The following is a 24,084-nucleotide window of genomic DNA, read 5'->3' as shown; positions in this document are numbered from 1 at the left end:
GCAGATTATGCTTCTTTAGGAACTTAATTTAAGATTTCAATGAACTCTCAGCAGTTCATTTATTTAACTCATTACAGGTCAAAAGACTTAAAGTTATAATAACTAATTTTTAATTTCTGGAGTGATCTGAAAATAAAAACAAATTAATGCGCAAAGATTAGTTCATTCCCAAAAAGTCCTGTATAATGTTTTACAGTGTACGAAAAGTTCTAAATTCAACAGGAAGTTAGTTATTCTAGTTTAGTCACTTATTTTTGCCAGCTCACCAACATGTTCAACTGTTTCAGCTGCAGCAGTGGCTTTGACACAGCTCATGAAGGATATTAAGGTCCTTAAAACCCTTGCACCTGATTTCTACACTGTGAATCAAAATCCCCCTTCTCAGAGTTGTAAATTAATCAAATCAAAAAACAAAGACATGATAAATGTATTTATTAATTCAGTGCGACTTTCACTTTTTGAGGATATCATTATCATTATCTCTGATACCCATTGCAAATAAACAAATAAATCTGCTTAAAAAATAATTGAAAAAAGACACTTCTTGTAAATTCAGAACATGCCTGAGAAACAGCAGGTGTTTATGTTTTCTTTAGTATCAAAGTAATTCAGAGATTGTTGTCAGTAGATTCATGGGTACAGTTGTAGCTGAAATTATTGGCACCCATGTATTTAAAATAAAAATTAATAATAATGTTTGCAAAAACCTTTATAAAAAAAATACAGAATTTAGAATATCTTCATAAATATATGCACATTAACCAATTTTTTATAATCAGGATATTTTAATAAAATGTCCAAAGTTATTGAACAACAACAAAAATGCTTTAATATAGCGAAATAAGAAATACATAAATTAAATCAAGTGTAACACAATTATTGGCACCCTTTTGATTAATTTAAATTCATTCCTCAAACAAAATAAAAAACAAATAAGACTCACCTGTTTTTAATTTTCAGTGTTCACATGACCTGAATCAACCAATGAATGATGGTTTTACTGTGTAAGTGGTGAAGATAAGAGCTGTCTGAGAGCATCAGAAAGGCTATTATCAAAAAACAGAAGAATTCCAAAGGCTAGAAGGCAATCAGCAAAGATCTGGAAATCCCTGTTTCAACAGTTTGTATTGTTATCAAGAAGATTCAGTCATAAAACTGTTAAGATGCTTCCAGGACGTGGCGCTAAGAAGAAACTGAACAAAACAAGTCTGTGAAGGTTGGTGCGGATTGTCGAAAAAAAGCAACGCAAAACATCTAAAGACCTTCAGGCTGAACTGGACCAATCTTGAGTGGTGGTTTCAGCCTGTACCATACACCACACACTAAATCAAGTAGGGCTCCATGGGAGAAGGCAAAGGAGGACACCACTATTGAAAGAAAGACACAAAAAGGCTAATGTTTGCAAAAACTTTCAGAGATAAGCCACAGTCTTTCTAGGATAATGTTGTATGGACAGATGAAACAAGAGTAGAGCTCTTTGGGAGTGAAGCTCATCAGTTTGTTTATAGTTGACCAACTGAACCCCATTAAGAAAAGAACAGCCTACCTACAGTAAAACATGGTGGAAGTTCTGTCATTCTGTGGGGCTGCTTTGCTGCCTCTGGTACTGGAGACACTGAATGCATCAAAGGAATGATGATATCAGAAGATTACCAAGGCGTTTTAGAGCAAAATGTGTTACCCAGTGTCAGAAAACCAGTTTTGAGAAAAGAATGACTGAAGAGGAAATGATGGACTATTTTAAACTGGCCAGCAATGAGTCCTGACCTAGATTCCATTGAAAACCTTTGGAGTGAGCTGATATCTGACATTGCAGAAAGGACTCCTGCAAACTAAAAAGAGCTTGAATGCATATCAATGGAAGAGACTGGCAGAAACTCCCAGCAGACAGGTGAGAGAAGATACTAGATGGCTACAAGAAACGTTTAGAGGCTGTCATTGATGCAAATGGTTCTATAACCAAATGTTAGTGAAGGCTGGCAATAACTGTGTCTGGGGTATATTTTGTGTTTGTATAATTTCACTATTATGCAAGTTTTGTTTTTTTTTATTTTCTTTTGTTCAGTAATCTTAGACAATTTATTAAAATATTTTGACTATACAAAATGGATTAATTTGCATTTATTTCTGAAGATATTCTAAATTTGTACTTAAAAGGTGCCAGTAATTTCAACCAGGACTGTGCCTTGCAAACATGAATTGTTGATATCTAATTTGGCATACTTTTCAAGGTAAAAATATGCCAAAATATAAATGGTCCTTTACCACCATTTCACAAAGTAGAAGGCATAACCCAGTGACAATATGGGCTCATTTTGACCCTATCCTAGAGATGTTAAGAGGCAAAACCCTGGTTTCCAAAACCTATGGTTTTGTGGAACTATAATATTATAGGTATTTTTTATATAATTTTTTCAAACTATAACTTTGAAAAGCCATGCTTGGTGCCAATCCATTGTTGATGTTGAGTTATTCGACAGGATAAATTTTGACCTGCAGTTGGGGCTAGATGAAAAATCTAAGAATCACCACTGTTGGTAGGATTCATCCCCTGGGGATCATGGATATCTGGACCGATGGATTGCATGACAATCAAGTCAAGTCATTAGGGCTCATTCTTTTGGAATCATGAATGCCTATAAAAAATGCCTATAAATAATCTGATGGCAATCCACCAATAGCTGTTGAGATATTTCAGTTGGGAACATGGTGGTGGACTTACCGTCTGACACTGGCATTGTTACAGCCTCACAGCTAATATGGCTTAAAATGAGAAAGCTATTTACAAAAATCTAAAAAGCTCTCTTGGCCATTTTGCTTGCACTTTTGAAATAGCCCTTATTTTTCATCTAATGGGAAATCATCCACATGTATCATCAGTCAAGTCCACTCAAGTTTTAAAATAATCTGAAATTCATCCCATTTATAAGGTGCAAAGTAGTAAAAGGCAGTCTTTCCAAGTTCAATGTTTACCCAAAAGCTAACTAAGGTTGAACAGTCCAGAGATCTGCTCTGATGAGCAGTGGTTTTGGATTTGTGATATACTGAGGCAGCTTTTGCAGGGGACCTTTTATAAGTAAAAATAATGTAGTTCTCTTCTTGTTGCTAGTGAGAACTGGTCTACTTTTCTCATGTAGTACCCAGTCATGAGTATGGTATTTATCTCCTGTAATGAAATGCAAAGCACAATGATAAACTGCATTAAGTTGTTTTAAGGTCAAGTAAGCAGCATGAAAAAGAAGGACATCTCCATAGTCAAGCGCAGGCATGATGGTTTATTGTACAGTAATTTTCCTCTCCTCAAGACAGGAACATGCAATATAAGGAACCCATTTTTATCTTAGTTTCTGTTCTAGTGACTCCACATGCTATTTAAAACGTGACACTGCTGTCTAGCCAAATTCCCAGGTATTTATAAAATTGAACAATATATATTACAGTACAGTTAAATGTATTGGCAGGGAGATGTGATGGTGATGGACAATGTTTTCAAACCATCAAAACAACCTATCTTGGGACATCAGTCTTTATCCTGCACTGCCCAACAAATCTGATATGAATTGACAATCTTGTTCAAAAATTACTGAGGATTAACCTTGTTAAATGTCTGAAAACTATCTGGGTCATTCTACAAAAAAGGTGGAAGTGCTGTCACTTGCTTTTGCACAATAATTATATATGTTCAATAAGTTTATTCATTGAATGCTCAATTTTTAATTGTAGCAATTTATTTAAAATGCAACATTCAAGGAGCTGTGAACTTTGATCATAGGAAGTGGAGGCATATATATTTCATTAAAAAACAATATGAATTAAATCTCATTCACATTTGCTTTAACATTACATACATTTAGTATAACATTGAAATAAAAAGTAGAAAATAACTAATTATTAAGGACAACATCAATTAAATATAAGTCAACCTAAATTATTACTGCACAAAACACTTTTATTTTGAAATAATGCACTGACTCTTTGAAGTTCTTCCTGGATAAAGAGGTCATTACAGGAAGTGCAGAGGAGAAAGGCATATGGTAAGTTAGATGTCATACTTCATGTTTTTAAAATGTCATGATTTATTTTCGAATTTTACTCAAGCTTTTAAATCTGTCATTTGTGTTACTCATTTCACAGCCGCAGAGGCGAAACATTAAACATAAAAATCGATTACACTGAATAGTTAAATGATTTTGATGACTGATGACATGTGATGTGACACATAGTTGCCATTTTGTTAAAATCTTACTTTTTTCTACAAATCCTTACCTGTATTACAGTCACTGGTGTTTATAAGTTCGTAAGTATTAATTATTGTCTGTTGTCATCATTATGCTGATTTACTTTCCCTTTTGTATGGGAAAACAGAGTCCCGCTAAAAAGCAAAGATTACACAGGCAGTGGAGAGGTCCAGACCCTACACGCAGAGCAGAATACTTGGCGAAACAGGTTCAGGGTTATGTCAATTAAATCCTGACAAAAAGAGGAAGAAAGGAAGAGGGCTAAGCGAAAAAGAAAGGAGACCTCAGAGAAAGATATGGCATATTTACCAAGCAAGACACAGATATCCCAAGGTAGACCTGAAATATGTTAATAGAATTGAACAGAAAGTGAATTTAACAGGAATATAAATGTTATATGGTGCATTCAGAAAGTATTCAGACCCCTTCACTTTTTTCACATTTTGTTATGTGGCAGCCTTATTCTATCATTGTTTAAATTAATTTGTTTCCTCATCAGTCTACACTCAGTGCTAAATAATGACACAACACCTGTATACAAGATCTCACAGCTGACAATGCATATCAGAGCAAAAACCAAGTCATGAGGTCGAAGGAACTGTCTGCAAAGCTCAGAGACAGGATTCTGTCGAGGCACAGAGCTGAGGGAGGCTGCAGAAAAAAATTCTGCAGCATTGAAGTTTCCTAAGAGCACAGTCGCCTCCAAAAAACTTTATTTTTACATATATATATAAATTACATTGGAAAACCCAGTAGAATATGACACAAACACACACACACATAAACATACGTATACTAATATTTTATTTAATTTAATGAGATCCATTCATAAGTTTTGTGTTTTTACAAATGAGAAGTCATGTTTATTAATTATTTGGCTTAGAACAAGCTGTTTTGAATACTTTTATTTTGAAGGTTATTAGTATTAGTATTTAATATTCTGACATATTTCATCAATGTTTTTGACGAAGGAAGAAAAGTCAGTAGGAGAAGTGGCCAAAGGAAATGAAGAAAAATCCAGGGTTTGACGGAGGAATTTTAAACAAGTCACAAAACAATATAATAAATACAAGACAAGATACCTGCATTTCACAAAGCAATCCTGAGAGTCCCGGGAATCCAGGCAGAAGAGTAGAATTAATACTTCAAAGTCAGTCTGTCATCTGTCCAATAAAAAAAATAGTGTCTTTCCACTATGCTCTGGTTGATGATTTGTGAGCAAAATACAAAGCCTCCAGAAATACAAAAGCAAAGAGGACTATTGCCTCCATTCAGACTGGGAGAGAAACTAGAAGATACAAATCCAAATTGCTGTCAGAACAGCTTTGGCTTCTTTATACAAAGCTGAGAAACAACTGAGGAGTAGGTGTGAAGACACACCAAGAAAAAAGGACCACGGTGAGATAGTTCTACCTGAGAGACGACAGGGAAAAAAAATTCAATTACCATACAGAAGGTCAAGAAGCAGAGAAGGTTACTTTGTGATTTATTGCAGAACCTTCACGTGAAGTTTGTAGCTGAGCATGGAGATGGTAGTTACGCCCTCTTCTGTAGACATAGACCCTTTTGGTTTGTAAAATCAAACGAGCGGGACAGAGAGACATGCCAGTGTATGACTCATGAAAATCTTCAATTCATGGCCGATACACCGTAAAAACATGGTCTCTCAGGTCCGACAAATCAAATCAAATCAAATGGCTGACAATATTGTTTGCAACGCCATGTCGCCATGCGATGCCAAGTCATGTGCATATGGTGACTGCAGGGAATGCGAACACACAACATACCCCCTTACCAAACCATAATTTAATGATGAGGTTACTCTGATCCAGTGGTGTCTGGTGAAACCGACTCCAAACAAGGTGAAGAACTTCAGAAACGAAGCACAACAACAATGAGAACTACAATTGCAAGTCTGTTCACTTCGGGGATCACATCATTAAGCAACCCTCCACACAGTTCTCTATGGAAACGACCAGCCACCCATGTCCTTTACCACCATTTCACAAAGTAGAAGGCATGACCCAGTGACAATATGGGCTCATTTTGACCCTATCCTGGAGATGTTAAGAGGCAAAACCCTGGTTTCCAAAACCTGAAATTTTTCTCTGTTGGACCTGCAAGAGAATATAAGGATAAAAGCAACTTCAACAAGATTGGCCCTGAACCTCACCAAAAAGGCTTCTGAAACTTATTTGAAGCAAACCAGGTTAGGGGGGCACCGGATGGGGTGGGAGGGGCTTCAAAAAGGTCTGCAGATACCTCGGTCTACCATGGAAGAGATATCCCTGATGCTAAGACTCTTTATCAGGTGCTTATGGAGTTAGGCACACATGAAACTATTCTATGTAAGCAACGAAGATGTGGAGGTAAGGTCAAAGAAAATGCTAGAGATCCCTCTTTCGAAAACAAAGAGAACAACGAAAATTCATCAAGTGGTGAGCATCATTGTGGGTAGTGGTGTATTGTTCGGTATGATGACTAGCCATACCCTGGCATACTGGAGGTGGAGGACCATAATGTCAAAATCAAGACTATGCACAGGACCAAAAGGTATGACGTGAATAATTTCTACCGGCCATCCCCAATAGAAGATGTAAACTGGCAAGGGGAAGATCAGCTCATGTGCTTAATGCCAGAGCCAGTTGTTGTGAAGAAGAGATTAATCAGGTTGGATGAATTCAATTTAATTTTATTTATATAGTGCCAAATCATAAGAAGGGCACTTCTCAGGGCACTTTTCATGTAGAACAGGTCTAGACCGGACTTTTTATAGTTATATTTACAGAGACCCAATATTGATGAGAAGATTTTGGCATACCTGAGAGAAGAGCTGGGACTTTAAAGTGTGAGGTTACAATAGGGAAACACTTTGGTTGAAGCCTTTCATTAGTCTCTGAGAAAAGAAGTCATGTTTTAAGCTATTTCTAATGACCATGTACTATATGGTTAATTTGCATTGACAAGCTGTTCTAATAATGGTACTCGAATGTTTTCAACTTCTAACGCTGTTACTGAGTTACATGGCGTATTTATATGATGAATACTTTGAAACGTGAATCAAAATTAGATGAGCACTTTCTTGTGTGAAGAAAGTCTTGTGTGGAGTCATTGGTGTTATATTACATCAATGGTGATATTTCAGGTGTTTTTTCAGTGATGTGATATTTATAGATGTAAATTTTTTCACTTTTTAGCGATACATCATTTGTTGACTGATGTTATCATCAGTTGATATTTTAGAGTTAGTATCAAACACTTTGTGTGCCTGAATTACTCTTGATACTGAAGTAAAACTGAATGTTATCATTATGAGTCAATATCAAGTTAAAGTACGATTTACGGATGTTTATTTTCAATGTTATCATTGGAAAAGTAAGTAGGTGCGAGTTTGAGACACTATCAACTGGACAACAAGTCAAGAGAGGAAAAAAAAAATTACTGCCAAATTCAGATGCCATTATCATGTGTTCAGAGTGCATTATCTGTTCATAAATGAATAATATCTTTGTATTTACTTTTTCACATTCTCTGGTTAAGTCCAGGGGTTGAGGGAGGTAACAATGAACAAAAGATTACCAGGAAAAAAGATTAATGGGAAACTGATGCAACCAGTTAAGGAATTCATTGGTTACATGACACCTACAAAGAAAACCAATAGTGAAACACTGGGAGCTAGCCTGTTACAAACTAAAACAATCTGAACCTAAACGATAACCACAAAAAAATGGAGGGAAGCGAGAGTAAAACTACCAACTCTGGTACCACACTATGGCTACAAGCTATCCTGATACATACACACAGCTCGACAGCTGCTGAATGGCCCACTCTGGCACTGGCTGAGCCTCCTCTCCCGCTCCTTGTCCTCCAGCTCCTGATTGGGAAGTGGAATCACCTAAAATGTTATGAAGGAGAGAACAATAAGTACATTTCCTGTAACACTATATCAGAGTTGTCACTTTAAATGCTCAGAAACACATACAGTATGGGTTCTAAAGAAAATAGCATTTTCATACTATATCTCTCCATTTGTTTCCTGTCTCATGGACTTTCTATCTTTATTATCACTGCAATGACTGATAAACTGCAGGCTTTCTCACAGCCTGAGATTCTGTTTTGTCTTAGGCTAAATCCAGACTGCAGTCAAAAGCTGCTCAACTCTAATGTTTTTGCGCATATGTAACTCGGATCTTTTTTTTCATAACAGTGTGAACAGCATAAATCACATGGAATCTGATCTTTTCAAGTCTGACTTGGGCCACTTCCATATGTGGTCCTAAATCAGATACAGGTCTCATTTTTTCCAATGTGACCTCAGTCTGAACAGCCATATCAAAATTCATGTGACTTTTACGTCACTAAAGATCGACATGCATCACAATTCTGCGCTGGCACGAGTCACTCTGTGAAAACGAAAATGGAAGGCAACTGCAATGGAGGTAGTCAGTGGAGGGACAGTGAGGTGTTAAACCTCAGAAGTACAAGCAAAACTCAAGGTGTCCTATCGTAACCGGCCTGTGTTTGAAAGCATATGGAAAGAAATGGCCAAATGGGGCAGTGTCAGAAAAAAGTTAGGAGCCTTAAAGCCAAATTTAAAGATGCTAAAGTCTCAAACCAATGAAGCGGTTGTGGTCGGATCACCTGCCCATTTTACAATGAGCTTGACTGTTTTTTGGGTAATAAACCTAGCTGTTAGACATTAGAGCTGCTGATGGCTCTGGCAATGCAGGTGAAGAGGAGCCTGAAACTCTGGGGAGTGGAACTAGTTCAGCTAGCAGCCATGATATTGATATGGTAGGTTAACTAGTTGCCCTTCAGCTGTTTGTAGCCCTATACCTCAGATAATATTACCTTTGTCAGTGCAATGGCTCTGACAGAAAAGTTGCATAGACCTACAAGTATGTTACATGTAAGTGATGTATAAATTTTGCCCAAATCTGATAAAATCAGAATGATTAGCTACAATACAATGTAATTGGGTCCATGCAGTCAGAGACAAGTCTTCCTAATTCTAGTAGCAGGCACTGTTTTATGTTAGTTTCAGTTTACTATAAGGTACTGTGATCTACTGCCAATGTATAGAGCTGATCACTCAGAAATGGGTTAAGCCTGGTCCTTGACTAGAAAAAAGTTTCTCTATGGAAGTCTCCAGGGAAAAGGGTTAATCCATGTCTGAGCAACCAACCCATCATTTATTTACCACAAGGTGTCTGATGATGTTAAAACATTGTATAGGCTGTTGAAAATGAATGATAAGCTATGGTCTAATCAATCAAATTATTGCATTATAATGTGCTCTGTTTTTTTGCACTAAGTGATACGACCCCTGAGTTACTCCCATAATTGTTTTGATCAGACTTTTGTTAAGTCACTAGTTAATACTGTTGATTGCTTAGTTGGATGGTTAGCCAATCTATCAATTTCTATTTTGTACACTACTGTATTCTGTACTGAGAGTACATTAATTTATTCTTATTCCTGTACTGGACTGCATTACTGCAAACGTCTTCTTCAAGTTTAAGAAATAATGGGAACAGCCAACCAAAAAAAATGTATCTGAGTAATAAATCTGAATTGAGCACTTAGACTTGCAGTGTGATCATAGCCTTAAAGTTCGAGTCATATGAAATGTGCCAACACCTTAAATGGTAATCACGCAGTTTGGCTCCATTCTGAACATAAATAAAATACTCAAACTTTGCTAATCCTGGAGTAAAATGTTTTGATGATTGTATGTATTTCTGAGATAATTACACATCCTCTAACATTTCTTCATAACAAAAAACCCCTCACAGTCATATCCATCTTTTTGAGCTGCTATAAATCTCATATGGGTTTATGCAGTACTCCCAGTGGTAGTAGTAGAAGTAGTTCACCTTACAACAGAGTGGAACAATCTTTATACACAAGAGTGACAGAATATGACCTAATGAAGTTATTATGAGTGTTTGCCCATTTACACATCCAGTATTCACTCTCCTTTTCCCTCTGTTTTGGTCGCCACCAACTCCTGAGGAAAATATTTGGCTCTTTATCTGGTAAATGTTAGTACCTAACAGTATCCGTTTTCTATTTGATACTGAGCAGGTAATGTACAGTGGCTTTATCATGGCTATTTGCTTTATTGGGAACAGATGTGAGCTACTGTTGGAAACAGAGTTGATGGGAGCGGTGAGACTGAACCGAAACAGAAAAAGTTGCTGACCAGAACACTAAAACAATGAACTGAAAGATAGTAAAAAGCTCAGTAGGGCTAAGGGGAACTGCAGTTGGTGAAATTCTCTAAGGGTTTGTTACCACGAGTGATACCTTTTATATGACACATGATTTGATTGACTGTTGATATAAAAATATTGATTTGTGTAGCTATAGAGACAATAAGACAACTACAATAAAAGAAATCGCTTGCTCCATGTTACCTTAGATGGCTTAGATGACAGGGTGCACATACCTGTAACAGCTTTATTAAGAGAAAACAGGCCTTTCAAGATCTAAAATTGTTCCATGAGTCTGTGCTTGACATCTATATCCATTTGTCTGGCTGGGTCAGGTCATCTTTGCCTCACCACATCAAATGTCATGTCAGCTTCGCTAGATCATCTGTTCTGAGGCTGCAGGAAGTCAGAGCCAAATATGATGTCTCAGACAATAGCTGACCTTCACTTCTGTTGTGTGTGTGTATGCTAACCTCCGACTGATGATGGATGGGGAGTGATTTTGAGGGTTTATTGACACGGGATGTGGCTCATTATGAGACTAAAGGGCAGCATTTGGGCAATCATCCATCCTGGGGCAGGTGAAGTCTTTGATAATCACCTTTTTGAAATGCCTTACTGTGCTACAGCTACAGCATCAGACAAGGTACTCACTGCATTTGTGAGGTAATGTGAAAGGTTATATTACCAAATAATATGCAGTAAATATATATATATATATATATATATATATATATATATATATATATATATATTTTCCGTATATATATGATAGTCATGTGCAGCAAAAGTAAAAAAAAATATATACAAGAGCTATTCATATGGAGCCAATTACTACATAAGTGGAAGGGAGTGAGTAGGACAAATTTATATTTTTTTCTAAATATGTATGTATTAATTGCTGTTCTGTGTTATAAATTTGTAGTGTTAAATCAATAGAGCCACTCTTAGGATAGGTCTACGATATATAATAATTTTCTTATTGTCACAAATTCGTTGCGCAGACCCAAGTTATCAATGAATGCACCCTACTAACAAGCCTTGTGTGCATATCCAGAATCTGATATCTGCAATTTCAATGTGCCATCGAGCTATATCCTTGTCCAAAACCTATTAATGTTCAAATCAACTGCCCTCCAGGTAGAGCTCAGGTGCACTCCGCAACGGACACAATCAAAAGTCTAAAAAAGGGCTTTTGCACTCTGAAAAATGTCTCAGAATTCTCTCTTTTATTTGTATTAATTAACTTACATGGCTGAGCACAGAGACACAGTTTGACATACATGCCTTTGATTTCTACCTACCCAGTGTGACCAGTGCAGGTGGTACTGATGACCCAGATTAGTACTGACTTGTGTCAATTAGACACACTCAACACAAATAGAACAAAAAAACGAAAATTAAAAACTTACTGCCAAACAGTAAAGTCATACATACATTACAAATATACATAATCATACATTTACACAGTTGAACACATATATAAATTAAGTTAAATTAGATTAGAAACTCCAACATCTGAATTGCAACCATCAAGCTGCAGGCTGTCATACACAGTCCAAAATATCAGAGGGCTTTAAAAAAAGGTGTGAGGATCAGTACCACATTCATGCCATTTGGGAATAGACATTTATCTATAAAGTCTATTATCTATAAACGTACTTTGTAAGCTGTATCATTTTTATTTTTTTGCTCTTTAGTATTTTACTGTTTTGATGTGCTCTCTGTCTTGAGTGTTTCTAATTGACATGAGTCAGTACTATGGTGGGTCATCACTACCACCTGCAATGGTCAAATTGGGTAGGTAGAAATATCTGAGGTGTTATATTGTTTGTCCACACTGAAGATGGCGTTTTTGTCTGTCTCTTTGATCGGCCATGTAAGTTAATAAATAAAAATAGAAGAGAGAACTCCAAAAACTAATAAAAAGAAATCAATGAGCCCCACTGTTGCACTTCAGAAATCTTCATCTTTTTTGTTGGTTCTGTCTTGGAGCAATGCAGTTGAATCTGTCCCAGGCTGGAATGATATGGTCAAGCAAAATCATGTAGCTCAACAAGACGCATATTTGATATGGCAGGAAAATCTTGCTGATCTTATGCATAGAAGTAGGGCCAACAGGCTGTGTCACCGTTGTGAAGAGCACGCTGAAGCAGATGCACTAGCAAAATCTCCCTACCTTGGCAAATCTCAGTCCTTTTGGAGTCAAGTCAGCTCTTGTAGTAGTAGGTTCATTCTGCCTGACTGAGCCATTGCGGGAGAGACAAGGTGAATTTGTGGAAGGAATCATATGCACAAGGAGGTTGTAAAATTCTCTGTATCTGAAGTGAACCTGGTTTCTTCTGATATGCTAATATCTGTTCCTTAAGTATTTAAGGTAATTACGTCTCTGCCAGGTGGTAAGGCATGTGACATGGTTGTAATTGCTGCTGAGCATCTGAAAAGTTCTGTGCTTGTCAGTCTTCTAGTATTTATGTTTATTGTTTGTGCACAGTTGTGTTCCCTGTAATTGTGATTTGATGTTCAAAGGACAATTATCATTGAATCACCACAACTAGTCTGGTGGCAGAGGCTCTGGAGGCAGTTGTTCTTAATCACTTGTACACCAATTGTCATGGCTTGCATAATGCTGTGTTGGTACAGAATGCAGAAATTTTGTGTATGGTGGGTTAGTATGTTCTCTGATTTTTTCACTGTAACTAATGGTGTGCAGCAAGGTAGCAGCCTGATGCCTTCACTGTTTAATGTTTAACTTATATGTTGATGGTCTGAGTTGCAAATTAAGTGAGTCAGGAGTCTGTCATGTTGGTTAAACCCCTAATAATCACCTGTTTTCTGCAAATGACATATGGATTATCAGTCCCTCAACAAACCACCATCTTTTCCTAACCTTAACCAAATCACTTTTGTTGTCTAAATCACAGACTGTGCGTGTGAACCATGGTCTCTGGGGTTACTGCTGTGTTCTTTGTACAGCCGCCATCCACCCCAACCACCTTCTGGAGACTCCTCTGCCGTTAATAAATGTAATGCTTCATTAAAAAAAAAAAAAAAAATTCCCCTAAACATAATTCAGCCAGCAATTACATTACAAATCACAACATAACTGGGGAAGCAGTTTAGTAGTATATGAATGTAATTTCTAGCAGACAGGGTTGCACAGTGTTATATGGCAGACTGGGTGAGAGCTGCAATGACTCAACAACTCAGACTGGTGGTCAAAATGAATCCTGACTTGGCTAGTAACTGTAGTTCCTTTAAAGGGTCAGTGGGTTTAAAGAGTAACATCCTGAAAAAAAGGATAGATATTTGGAAATAAAAGTGTTGGATTAATAGATAATACTTTCCTGCAGCCCATGCAATGCCCCCATAGATCATTTCTTTAAGACCTTTGCATAGTACTTTAAAGTCAAAATCAGTCTGAAGAGCAGCTTTAATTTATCAGATCAGCCTGCAGTGTGTTTTTTGACTTTATGAACAAATGTTAGCTAGTTTCCGTAGAAGAGAGTCGTCAGTATTGCCCCGCGAGTGAGAGTTCGGGTGTTCCCTCCGCAGGCACACCTCAGCTTCTTTGGGAATTCAGCTGTATAAAATTACTGTGAACACAGAGAGTAGGAGAGAAGCAAACAGATAAAGGGCGGTCCAGCAATTTACTAGGTTTTGACTTGTTTAAGAGTTTTCCAAATGAATTCTGATGCAATTTTGCATGAATTTATCCTTATAGATGAGACAAATGTTATGTTAACAAATGTAATGCCACCCCAAATCTGCAGCTCTTCTCTGAAAAGGGAGTATTTAAACCCATGTATCCTCACATGGCCCAGACTATATCATGTTTTATATCCCAATTACTTCTGTCCCACTTAGAGAAGACTTGCGTTACTACTTGACATTGAGACACTGAGAAACTAGCTGTTTGTTATGGCTTAGACCTCCTCCACCGGAGGCTCTGGCTCTCCTATCTCTACTACTACATGTGTAGGGTCTGTACTACAACTTTGGTTGCTATGGTTACTGTTGATGGGAGTGGAGCAGATGTGCCCAAACAGCAATGCTAATGATAAACAATAAACTATTGTCTAAAATGGGTGACATTTGAGTGTGACCTGTGTGAAGACATTGTCTAAATAAGAGAACACAGACTAAAGCAAAAAGAATAGATTAAATGAATGAAAGTTCTGTCAGAAACAGACAACCGTCAGAGTTGAAGTAACAGAACTATTATGGTACATTTGTCAATCATCAAGTAAATCAACAAGAAACAACATTATAGAATTAATCAGTGATGAAAAATGTTAAATAATGCATCAAGCAAGTAATTTAGGAAAAATAAAACAAGTTTTTTTTTTTTTTGCTTTATTGTAATAAAATATGAATTAGCTGAAACGGAAAATAAACATCATCAATCTTATCTAAGAACACACCTAACCGTCCCTAATGAAACAAGGATCACAATCGTAAGAATATAGTGGCATACATAAAAGAATAATGAAACCCTCTAAATCATCCCTCTCGTGGGCTTTTGAAACTCAACCCGTACGAAACAGTCAACGATTGCCTCGGAGCTTCTGACCCTCACACACTTGGGACAATTAGAACACTGATAAAGGATAAAATATAAATATGCAAAAGTGTAATCAGGCTGGTTCAATGCAAAGACGGAACATGATTTATTCTAAATCTGAAAATCTAATCTTCATTGGGTAAATGCAAAGGAAATAAACAATTAACAAAATGAATAAGTGATTACAGTCAACTATAAAGATATATAAAATGAATACTTGTTCATTTTGTGTAATTTTAGCAAAACATTATATTAAAAGCCATTTGAGATGAACTGCATTATTATTAGCAAAAGTCATTGTAATAACTTAGCAAACCGAAAAAATACAAACAAAAAAAACACGTAAGTAGCAGCATGGTAGAACTGTGTACACAGAAGGAACACATGCGTGTCTTAGCATGTCTTTCAATAAACAATTGAGTAGTAACCCTGATTGGAAATTGCAGGATGTTACCTATCCAAGGGATCAGAGTAGGTTAAATAATTGTACGATTAGAGACTATGTCGATGACAGTTCCCATCACCTTGAACTCTTTTCGTCTATAAGTTAGCAACTAAAACCAGTAGTGTTCAGCAACCTAAACCTAAAGTACCAAGAGCAGATGCCGCTTTTAACCTAATAAGTGACTATGCAAGGGAACAAAATCTAATCATTTGCTAGATATGTCAGAATATGCCGCAACCAATGCATACCTCCTTTTCCTACGTGTGGGCCCATTTGCAACACCTGCCAGCACATGCAGGAAATTTTATACAGATTGTTATTGTTTCTTTATTAAAGACATTTTTCTATGTTCATTGACAAGTTCTTTGTGTTTAACTGTCCCATCCCTCAAGACAAATTAATACAGCCTGCTGTCTCAAAATGATTAATCAATGCTCCATATAAACTGCTACTTTGAAAAGTTTCATTCTCCTTCATTCTGAAGGCTCAGTTCAAAACTTAATGTTAAAACAAACCTTCTCATGTCTATTCTAACATGATTTCAACATATTTGTAATGATTTGTTATCACTACGCTTCATAGTAACAGCTTTTAGAGATTTCAATGAATGCCTTCCCAACCATTCACTACTGCATAGCCAGCAAGGTATTTGTTTTCATTTGTTTTCTATAAGATGAACCATCAGTGTAGAGAATTATGTAAGAATTTGAGACACACTTGTCTCAATATTAGCAATGCAATAAGTGCTCATTTTCTTCATCAATCAAAGGAAGAACAGTAACTGGATTCAGAGGAGGTGAGAGCTTCAAAGAAATGCAGGGACTGAAAAGAATGATTGCCAAATAGCCTGAACGAGAAGAGCTGCTGTCATATATGCTGAGTCACAGAGGTGTTCAAAATCTGCATCACTGAATGGGTAACATGAACAATGTTATCATGAGCCATACAATCGGTAAAGATTTCTCAATCATGATATCAATTGCAGCTAGTGATCTAAAACAGCCAGGTAAATCAAGGACTACTGGCAAAAGTCGAGACAATGGCAGGCAACAGGTTGGAAACGTGACCCATGTTCCTGCATCAGAATGCCTATAGCATAGTCATCCTTTTCATTTACATGCAGATGAAATTGCTGATGATAACGAATGAGTGCTTGCTTCAGATCACGAAAGTCTTTTTACATATCCTCTGTCCATTGCACAGTGGGAGGAAACGATTGGCTGCATGCAAGGCGGAGTCCATAGCAGGATAATCATAAATCCAATCTCTGCAGTAATTTGCCATTCCCAGAAATGAGAGCATCTCTTTCTAAGTATTAGGTGAAGGCATGTTGTTTAAGAGTTTCACCTTCAATTCCAGCTACTGATTAGGGGGTATTGTCTGATTGCACACACCTTAGCATTAGCTTTGAGTGTCACTCTGTGAGGCAGAGTAGACTTCACAAGTCCCACGTGATTCGTACATTTAGCCCATAAATATTCTAGAACTTCAGAAAAATCAGAAAGGGTCTATATTGAACTGAAAGAGGTGGCTGTTGCAGTGCCAATGTACTTTGTGGCAGTGAAAGTTGTTCACTTAGATGTAAAGGTCACCACCTAGGCTGGTTATCAGCTGTGTGTGTGAGAGAGCATCTGCCACAGCTTCTCTTAATGATTGGCATCGGGCCGATATTTCTCCAACATGTTTTGGTTCACAACTAGGAGTCACTGCTGCAGTAACTTGTTGATATGAGTTATTGACCTTGAACAATTTGCTCAGTGTATCAGACAGCTGAACTGATAAAACACACCCTTATGGACCCACAAACAAAATTTCAGTACAGGGCTCATAGCACACATCAAAGATGCACGTGCTGGTGATGTTTTAGCGACACTGTTGGATGATTACACAGTGAGAGTATGAAACCCTGTTCAATTTGGCAATGTCCAGCAGTACAGTCAATGGTGGATTGGTAGAAATTGACCTGCCGGTAAAGCCCTGTATAGTTACCAACACTCCATCTGGAGTACAATAAGTGATAGCATGCAGTTTGCATAACAAATCTCGACCCATTGAATTGCTCGGCTTGGGGAGAACACCTGGTTTCTATGGAAACCCATTATTTTATCTTGCATCTTTCTATTTTGAACTTATGTCTGTATTGTGATTATACCTTGCACATTATTTTTTCACTTTTGGCACATTATCATTTTCACATTTTTTTATTTACTTAGTATGTATTTATTATTATTACTATTTTATAGTATTTTTTAATTTTTACTTATATACTTCCTCATTCCTATCTGAGTGTTGTAAAAAAGGCAATTTCTCTGAAGGGATCATTCAAGTTTTTTTTAATTCTGATTCTTGTTATTTATTGTCATTCTCCAATCTATTGACTGCCTGTTTGTGGAATGCTGCAATGTGTGGTTTTACATTTTGTTGAATAGTTTAGATAGTGAAGAGGTTGTTATCCTCTCTATTTTTATAACGAGACCTGCTTAGAGGAGGGGAGTGAGGGGGCTGCCTCTTTGCCTTTCTGCAGACAGTAGCTGTCGCTCCATGCACTCCTACAAATTTGAGCCAGAAGCTCATCTGTCTGTTTTTTTTTTCTTCTGGGCCTGACTTAGTATAAGTGTTAGTAGAGTGTTTTAGATATAGTTAGCCCTTGGTATTTGTCAGTGGTGGAAGCACATTTACTCAAGTACTGTTCCTAAGTACAATTTTGAGGTACCTGTGCTTTCTTTGAGTATCTCACATTAAAAAAGCTGTAACTAAAGCTTTGACAGTTTTAGTTACTAGTTACTTTTAAGATGAAGTTTTTACACAACAGATAACATAACAAGCTTTTAAATTACTACACATTGTTGAAGATTGAACCAGTGGTTTCCAACCTTTTTCCTTACAAAAAGCAGTGTGTAGTCAGGGTCACATTTCAGATGTCTATGAGTTGTTAACAGCTCCACCAAATAGTGATTTTTCCTGCTTTTTTCCTTCTCACATGGTTTCATGTCAATACATGTTCAAATGATCCCACATCTCACCAAAATTCAGAGAAAAATTCTGAAATCAAATTTGCATATCAGAACTTTGTTTTTTCTTTTTTTTTTTCTTCGTTTAGTTCAAACTAGCTCCACTTCCAGCAGCTAAAACAGTAACATGCTGCTACACACTGATTCTTCAGTATTAATAATCTAATGATGTCACTTATAATAATATGTCAGAGGGACCAAACCAGTACTTTGACTTTTATACTTTAACTAAATTTTGTTGCTAATAGTTATGCACTTTTACTTACTCTTACTTAAGTTTCATGCCGGACTTTTACTTGTAATGGAGTATTTGGACATTGTACACTGTATTGGTACGCTAACTTAAGTAAAGGATCTGAATTTTTCTTTCCCCACTGCTATCATCAGCCTCCCTACTGCTACTGATTTGGAACTGGCAGATTAGCAATGATCAATACTGTTAACAGCTTATCTGGGCTGTGTTTGGCTTTGCACTTTGCCCACCCATAGATCATTGCTTTATCATTCATTCCCACATTCGCACCACACATTCAGTCATGTATCTGAAATCCCAAACTAGATTTCCTTTATTGAGTGAAAAAAAGGGATGAGCTCTGCCTCAAAGAATCTTACATCACTTCAGGTATCTGCAGTTTACGTTCTTCAATAGAACAATACGGCCAGTCACCATTTTGTTCACTCACACATGAGCAAAAGGCAAAACATACAAACACATACACTTCTTTGCCTACTTACTATTCCTGCAGGCATTAGAGGGGAAAAAACATTGATTTATACTGTGATTTACTGTGGGTTTTTTTCTGTTTGTTTTAAATGTTAGATTGGTCAATTTGATTTGAATTTTTACTTTTAGCATCTTTTGCCAAATAATTCACATATTCACCTCTAATCTTTGCTGTGGACGGATTATTAAACATTTTTGCAACATTCACATTAAAACATTAAACACAAGAGCATTAAAAATACACATCAATAAACACTGCTGCAACATCAGAAGGTCTCCAATACATTCTATAATGTTTAATACATCAGTGGTGACTTTTTGAGACTTATTAAGACGAAAAATCTGATATTATTTTGCCAGAGTGTACACTCCCCTAAATGGCACCTGAGTTTCTGAGGCTATCAAGCACTATGGAACCTTTTTTCCCCCAATACGCAGACTCGCCATCGGTCTTGATGACACAGATAAGCATTTTTCAGCCACCTCAGAACGTCTTCCCTTGGGTGTAAAGATAAACTTAAAATTTGTGCTTACCAGCCTTGTTCTTTTTGGGATCCTGTTCCTAATGCCAATTATGATGGAAATGTGAGCTGCTGGAAGAAAGTTTGGGAGACCAAGGTTTTCTAAAGCAGAATTATTTATTGATGGTTGATGCATCAAGGAATAAAGGAGAAGAATGATGATCAATACAAATGGTAACAAGTGTAATAATAAGTGTAATGCCACCCCAAATCTGCAGCTGTTCTCTGAAAAGGGAGTCTTTAAACCAATGTATCCTCACATGGCCCAGACTATATCATGTTGTATATCCCAATTACTTCTGTCCCACTTAGAGAAGACTTGCGTTACTACTTGACATAGAGATACTGAGACACTAGCTGTTTGTTATGGCTTAGACCTCCTCCACCGGAGGCTCTGGCTCTCCTATCTCTACTACTACATGTGTAGGGTCTGTACTACAACCTTGGTTGCTATGGTTACTGTTGATGGGAGTGGAGCAGATGTGCCCAGACAGCAATGCTAATGATAAACAATAAACTATTGTCTAAAATTGGTGACATTTGAGTGTGACCTGTGTGAAGACATTGTCTAAATAAGAGAACACAGACTAAAGCAAAAAGAATAGATTAAATGAATGAAAGTTCTGTCAGAAACAGACAACCGTCAGAGTTGAAGTAACAGAACTATTATGGTACATTTGTCAATCATCAAGTAAATCAACAAGAAACAACATTATAGAATTAATCAGTGATGAAAAATGTTAAATAATGCATCAAGCAAGTAATTTAGGAAAAATAAAACAAGTTGTTTTTTTTTTTTTTGCTTTATTGTAATAAAACAACTGACTTGACTGAGTGTAAAATCGTATGAAGCACTAAATAAGGTCCTGCAATTGTTGTAGCTTAATTAAAAAAGATTAACCAACATTGAATTCTTTATCATGTCAACTTGTAGACAAAAATCCTGCAGATTACTTATCAACAGAAGTTTTGGAGCAGTGATGACTATCAACCTAACTAGTTTTTCTGGTGTGTTCTGAATCAGAACAACATTCTTATCTGCTGGGTTAGATACTGGTGGCTCTCACTGCAGCAGATGAGGGAAACGGTTCAGTAAGTTGATCGGATCAGAACAGACAACACATCATAGTTCTTTGTAGCTCACTCTAAATGCAACACAGAAAAGCTTTAGCGATCACTTCACTGAAGGTTTCAGCTCCTAAATTCAGACAACCATATGGAAATCCGTGAAACCAGAACTGACATTTGTAACTATGCTAATAACTAAACATTTATCTTTGGAGCAGAGCCTTACTCAATTTATTCATTATTTTTGTTTTTTTAGTGGCCTATAACAAATACCATTTCCCATAAGCCCTACATGTGTGCGCGGCAAATGTAACAGCCCAACAAAAATTAGTCTATAAGCAAGCCGAGGGTTCATGTGTTGCTCAGACATGTCTGTAATAACAGCAGGTCTCAGAGGACTGAACACTGTAGACGTTTTTAGACAGCAGCGATTACAGCTAAAAAGTTGATGAAATGACTTTAGAAGAGAGGTTGGTGAGTTTTATGGATATGGACGAAACCAAGTTACAATGACATAAGTACCTGGTACTTATAATTTTTTACTTGGGGGCTGCGTTTTTTTCTTTGGGCACAAAGTACAGGTTATGTAACTTTGTTAAAATCATAGAGGTTTCATTTTCTTATTTTAACTGCTGTAGTGGAGCTGATTTGTCTTAGGATATGGAAATATGGTCAACTTCAGGAACATACTTCATTTTTTTAGAAAGAGAGGATTAAAGAAATGCTGACTGAGAGATTGCATTTAGTTACAGTAGGCAGTGGAACAGAGGATAACCCAAGCATGACGTGGCTTCGGCTCTCTATGACAAACTGAAAGTATCCCACTGAACTAGCGCATACACTGGGGTAAGTTACACCCATCACCCTCATTGAATTGCTTTAGCTGCCTAGTGTCAATGTCTTCGCTGACTGTACAGTTATCATGTCACAGCATGAGGTCAGTGAGGATTAGTCTGATGCAGATCAACATGCCGGCTGCTGTCACAGACATAAAGACCTGTAAAGCCTGTTAATAACAACATGTTTGTTTCCTGCAGACTCTACCGTCAAGTTACTGTAGTTGTTGTAGTAGTTGTTCTGTTGTTTACAGAAACAAGCTTAGATGCTAACACTAGCAAACCCCCAACAATACAATACAACAATCATACTGATGAGGATCAGATCACACACATCCATGTTAACAACAAACAGAATATTTCATGTATAACATCAGTTCTTACTTACCATTGACGTTATTTCAGGGAAAGCTTTGCAATAATGCTGCTCAATCTGTTAGATTAGCTTATGTTAACAATTTCTAGCAAGCCTAAAATGCTTCAAGTCCTCAGGTGTCATTGTTAGCAATGCTGAAGAGCTACCAGGTACTCGTTGAATGTTAAATTGTGAAAACATGCCGTAGCTATGCCTGTTTCTGCTTGTTTTTAGAACAGCTAGGAACAGTACACCGAATTTACAGCTCAGTTACACCCTACCATTGTTGTCTGGCACGCTCCCCTGTGGCAGTGGAAATGAATTTGTGAGAATGGTCAGCCTGGCAGCATGAGCCTACAGGGCAGTACAGGGCAAATTAAACCTCACTTTACAGATTGCCACATACAATTGCAAATCTCAGACACAGCAGGAGTGTAGCAAAAGTCACATGTAAAAAGAACTGAAGAATTGGTTTTCCAGCTCTTGAAGCTAAATCAGATTCTTTTACATATACAATATATAGAGTAAATCTAAAGTACATTTAGAGATTATTGTACACATTTGAGAATGTGTACAATGATCAAAAGAACTGTTTGAAAAACCAATAGTAGATGAACCAAAAGGACAATCTGCATCTATTAGTGCAACCTTTAGGGAGAATAAACCTCTGCCCTCGAAAGGCAGCGGCATACTTAAGGACAAATATTGATACATGATTGCTCTGTCACTTATTTGTATATAAAACAAATAAAAGTGGTGAAAGCACACAGTCCTGAGGGGATCCAGTGGAAGATTAAAATTTACTGGATAGGGTTCCAGTAACCCAGACCCTGCAGGATCTGTTTGTCAAGAAGTCAGTGAGCCAATACTGTAATGTAAAATGCATGTTAAAATTAGATGTGTGCAAGAACCTGTGGCTGATTACAATTAAAAACAGAAGAAAAGCCAATAAAAAACAAAAGTTCACGGTTCGTATTCCCCTCCTGTGCTTCAGTACAAATAAAAATTTCAAAATTAAAAATTTAGTAGAGTGGTTGTAGCGTCCTTCACTCCCTTCCTTGCCCTGTAGGCATACTACAAAGGATCCAACATGTCATGCACTGTCTGTAAAATTTCAGATTTAACAATATGGTCAAATGTTTTAATAACGAGTTTTGAAGGCCACCATTTTGATAATCATTCATTGCCTTAGGAGGCTTAACCTTTGCCACTGGCACAACCATAGATTCCTTCCACTTGCTAGGAACTTTTTGTTGTTCAAAGGAGGACTGGAAAATGTTGCCAGGCACAAAACTTTGATAATTTTCCCACTATGCCATCAGAACCAGAGCTTTTCCTCTCTTTAATACGACCAAAAAACTGTACACACAATCACCTCATCAATTTTAATCGTGCAGCCTGCAGGCCCATTTCTAAAATTAGGAAGCTCATCATTAAAATCATAGATATCACACCTAGAGTAAAATTTGTTTAACTATTCTGCTAGTTCAGCATCACGCTTCACAGGATAAAATACTCTTCTGTCTTTGTTCTGCATCCCAACCATAGACTTGATTCCTTTCCAAGTCAACCTTGAGTGACCTTTTTGTTCAGCTCACCCTCCACTTTACTTTTATACCTGATTTTAGCTAGCTTTACCTCTCTTAACATGTTTATGTGCCTCTCTCTTTTCATTGTTAACTGCCCAATAATAAAACAGCATATTTTGATTAAGAGCATCTTTAAGCGATTTGCTAATCCAGGGCTTATTACTGGGGAAAATATTACATGTTTTTTGAGGAATTACCATATTTTCACAAAAAGAGATGTAACTAAAGACCTTGTCAGTGAGATCATCTAAGTCAGAACAGGAGTCTTTAAATAGATCCCAATCAGCACACTCAAAGCAGTCCTTCAGTTCCAGTGCAGAGTCTTCAGTCCAGACCAAAATGACTCTGCGTTCAATTTTGCTGCGTTCTTAAGGGCAGATAAGTGGGATCCAAATGAACAGTACTGTGGTCTGACAAAGCCAGAGGAGCCATCAAATAAGATTTACAAGCTCCCCTAATGTTGCCATAACACTGGTCTAATATTTTACTCTTTCTTGTTGAACAAGTGACGTTCTGCA

The sequence above is a fragment of the Xiphias gladius genome, chromosome 10 (genome assembly GCF_016859285.1).
Source record: "Xiphias gladius isolate SHS-SW01 ecotype Sanya breed wild chromosome 10, ASM1685928v1, whole genome shotgun sequence".
Lineage (NCBI taxonomy): Eukaryota > Metazoa > Chordata > Actinopteri > Istiophoriformes > Xiphiidae > Xiphias > Xiphias gladius.
This window is presented reverse-complemented; position numbering follows the sequence as displayed.